Source organism: Bactrocera dorsalis, chromosome 6, assembly GCF_023373825.1.
Source record: "Bactrocera dorsalis isolate Fly_Bdor chromosome 6, ASM2337382v1, whole genome shotgun sequence".
NCBI classification, from domain to species: Eukaryota; Metazoa; Arthropoda; class Insecta; order Diptera; family Tephritidae; genus Bactrocera; species Bactrocera dorsalis.
In genome coordinates, this window is record NC_064308.1 from 30668585 (window position 1) to 30673263 (window position 4679).

Sequence of the window (4679 nt, forward strand, 5' to 3'; positions counted from 1 at the left end):
ACGTTTAGGTGTTTTTGAAGATCTAAGCGAAAAAACACCTAAACACATTTTTGCGTGCGAGCGGCATTTTTCGAATGAAATGCGTAACGCGAAAAAATTGCTTCCGAGAGCCGTTCCGGACATAAATTTAATTAATGAGCCAATATTTAACGCCCTAAATTCTGAAAATATAATTGAAACAGGCGTTGAAGATTTTTTTCCCCAAATGGAAGGAACTGCCTCAAATGCAACCGGTGCATCGAGGCAGCTGCTTCCACTTTTAGAAAGGGAAGACCGGGAAAATATTTTAGAGCCTCTGCCACTTCTTGAGGAGGAACTACTAAAGAGTAGTGAAAAAGCCGCGCAAACAGGCAGGAGTCTGACAGCAGGGACAGATAGAAAAAAAATTGAGAGAAGAGAATAGGATTTCAAAAAGAAAATTGGATGAAAAAGAAAAGGAGAATAGGAGTTTAAAAGCTCAGTTGGTCCAAATGGCAACTGTATTAGAAAGTTGTAGGGAAATGTTAAGTAGTTCATTTAGGGAAGAGTCAGACCCTCTTGAGATAGTTTGCAGCAAAGTTCCTCCTCAGTTAGGTGCTTGTATTAGGAGTAGTTTTTTAAATAGTAATCGCCAAAGTCACGGTCGGCGATATGATACTTTTCTTAAAACTTTAGCTTTGGGCGTATTTTTTTTGTCACCAATCGCTTACCGCTACCTAAAGCACCAACTTAGTTTTCCCTCGGAAATTACGTTACATAATTTTGTCGCAGATTGGCCTCGTTTCCCAGGTTGCATCCAAAGCAGCATAAAGTCCTTACAAATAAGGAGTAAGGGATTTTCTTTCGAAGAAAAGTTCATATCAGTTTCTTGTGATGAAATGTCATTTGCAGTATTATAGGGTGATAGGTGTTGAAGATTATGGCGATGAAAATCGCACATCTAGAATAGCCACACCTGCAATGACCATAATGGTGCTAGGTATTGGTGGGGAACCTTGGCCCCACCCATTAGCTTATTTTTTTATTAGAGGCTCATGTAAAGGGGATGTTCTCAAGAAATATATCCTTGAAGCCATTATCCAACTTCAAAATATAGGGCTAGTTCCGTGCCATTTTGTTTGTGACCAGGGTACCAATTTTCAAAATTTAGCTAATTTGACAGGTGTTTCAATGTCACGGCGTTTTTTCAACGTTAATGGTAAGGAAATATATTTTTTTTTACGATAGCCCCCATTATTAAAATGTTGTCGAAACTGCTTACAAAATATGAAAAATAAAGTTGCTTTTAAAAATAATAGCGTATGTTGGCCAGATATAGTCCATTTTTATAAACAGGACTCTAAGTCGAGTTATCGCTGTGCGCATAAATTAACCGATGCTCATATTTACCCCAATACCTTTCAAAAAATGAAAGTTAAATTCGCGTCTCAAGTGTTAAGTAAAACGGTCGCTTCAGGTATGCTTTCTCTTTACAGCTCGGGAGCATTAAGCTCAAATACTATGAGCTTTATTAATACCGCGGATTTCGTTTCTTTTTTCAATAAATTATTCGATATCTTTAATAGTAGTTTACTGTGTACCCACTAAAAAAGCTTTTATAAGTTCCCCAGAGCAAAACCAGTTTTTAGATGAGGCAGAAAAAGTTTTGAAAACAATTCGGGTCGTAGATGAGTTAGGAAACGACACAACAAATAATTTTAATTTTATAAAGGGGTGGTTAATTAATATTAATAGTTTAAGACGATTGTGGCGATTGCTGTCACATTCAGGATTTCCTTATCTGAAGACAAGACGACTATGTCAGGACAGCTTAGAGCATTTTTTTGGTCAGATTAGAAGTAGGGGAGGTACTAGAGTAACACCTTTCATGTTCTCTAGTTTATTTAGGAAGTCATGGGGTTTACGTTACGTAAATATCGTAACAAAAGGTAACTGTGAGCTGCCTTTAGAACCCGAAGCCACAGTTATTTCAGAACATAGCCATAATGTTCTTCTTAATGTGTGCAATGATTCCGTTTTTAGTGACCTTTCTTGGCAGGATTTCCAGGGTTTACCACGGCCCGAACACTCCATTGTTAGATCCATTACTTTAGATAGTAGTTTAGAAATTAACTTTTTAAAGGAAAATGCTTTTAGTTATTTTTGCGGCTACCTTTATTTGAAAATTTTTAAAATGCACACATGCCTCCTGCCATTACCCTATTTAGGAGATGAAATTCCTTCTGATGAATTCATCTTCACACATCAAAACCAGATCGATAAATGCAACTTAGTGAAGCCGCCTCAAGAATTTGTTGCATTTATTAATAATTTAGAAATAAAATTTGTCGAGGAATTTGACAGAAATTGTCATAAAATAGGATTAGGAGAAATTCTTTTTGCTAAATTAAAAGATATTAGGCCCTTCTTGTGTTGTGAAGACTGTGACCCAAAGATAGTTATTGCTCTATTTATTAGAATTAGAATTTATTTTGTGACGAAATTTTTAAATAGAGATTTATCTTTACCCAATTTTAAAAATAAAATTTTGTGTGTTTCACATTTGTAGTTTTCATCTTCCTTTTTTAGTGGTTGCAATGAGCTAATTATTTTACACTAAAATAAGATTTTTTAAGCAGATTCGCATTAAGAGGCTTTAAAGTTAGAACGTTTAATAGAAAGTTTTTAATAACAAATTACAATTTGGGGTTTAAATATTGGCATTTGTATATATGTATGTTTATTTTTATAGTTTTAAGTATTATATTATTATATGTGATATGAAGTGATATTGTTTTTGTTATTTTTTTATACTATTATATATGAATTGTTATTGTTTTGTTTTTTTAGTTTTTTTATGTAAATAAATTTTTAATGGGTGATATAGGCCTACTGGGGAACCGAGCACCCAAAAATAACTTCGGTAACGCGCCCTTTTGCATACCTCATAGGTGGTGTGGAAAATGCGAATTGGGTATTTTATTTAAAATGCCCAAAAATATCTTTTTTTCTGATCTGGCTACAATGGGAAATGTTATAAAAAACGCTTATTTTGAGGCGCTCTCACACTGGAATAAGTTGGGCATCCCATTATCCCTGATACTGACATTGTACACAAATTAAAGAGTGGAAGTTTACTTCATATCGGAATTGTACAGTTGTGTGAACAAAAAGAGGTAAACATAATCTGCACGTTTTAGAGATTCGCATTAATATCTGTTTTAATTTACCTTTGGATGCTGGAAATTCTAATCACTGTTAGGAAAATATATATATATGTTATACTTGTATCTAAAAACAATTTTATTTAATAAGAAAACAGCATATTTTAAAACTTCACAACACCTTATGGTTGTTCCTATTTTGTTCACACCACTGTACATGTGATAGATCAGTCAATGGTGGTGATGCCAGTTGTAAAAATTCATTTTAGTTACAATTGGGAAAACTTTTATCAAGTTGTGGGCTTTTATACGTACAGATGCATATCTGCATATATGTTTAGAAAAAGATACTTATGGCCATTATATATATTGTGTTTAAACATATTGCAGTTCCATTTAATGAAAATGCTTATATAAATATATGATTTGTGATATTTTCAGTTTGGTTGTTTTATCAAAATATTCAAAGAATTGAGGTTTTTTTCTATAATTGTTTTGTTAAATTTTAAAAATCTAAGTTGCCTCTGGAAATGTATTAAAATAATAATATGCGCTATAGAAAGGGAACACATATTTTCAAAATTATAAGAAATCATCAAATAAAAATATATTTGCGCGGTATGGCATTATTAATTGAGTGTGGCTAAGCACACAAATAGAATACAAACGCTAATGGCATAAACATCTTCTCATTTCGCTACCTGCGGCAAGCGTTTTGTTCTCGTTTTCAGTCGAACAATGTTGCCATTATTCAATACGCATATGTAGTTTTGTACACATCTAAGTTTTCAATTATAATTTTTCATAATATATAATATCAAAACTGAAATCAAACTATTAAAATTAGTTTATATATTTGCAAATAATAGCATTCGATTCTGAATTTGAGTTATTTTAAGAAAATTTCAAAGATATTGAAGACAATTTTTATAATTACTACAGTATATCGAGCCTGGCAACCCTGCGGAAAACCGAATGTCGTTGGAAATTCTACGATTGGCGGGTGGTAGAAGGGTTGTTGGGTAATTAATTTACATTGCGCTCTCATAAGGTTCATTTGGTCATATGTGTTTGAAGAAACAGTGGTTCATAAATTGAAGTTATTACTGAAATTACTTTTTATAAGGAAGTTTAAAGAAATAACCTGGTTTGAAACTTTTTGCTTCGAAAATTTTATCTAAAATAAGAAGTAGGTTATCTGATTGCTATTGCAAATGAGATTAAACCAAACATATAATTTATTATTTCAAATAAACAAAATTAAATGCTGATATGTATAAAGACATATTAAAAAAAATGATTACTAAAATCAAATATTTATTATACTTTTTGTTATTTGTCTTACATTTTATAAATTTATAGTAGTTACAAAGAAATTTAAAATTGTTAGGCAATTTTATAATTATTACCCACAGTGCAACTTCCCATATATGCGTGCGCTCTCATTTGTAAACATGGTGTGAGAAGATACGTTGCTCTCATTTGTAAATATGTAGTGGTAAAATACGTTGCGCTCACTTCCCTCTTCATGTTTGCCCGCGATGATCCCCTCACCTA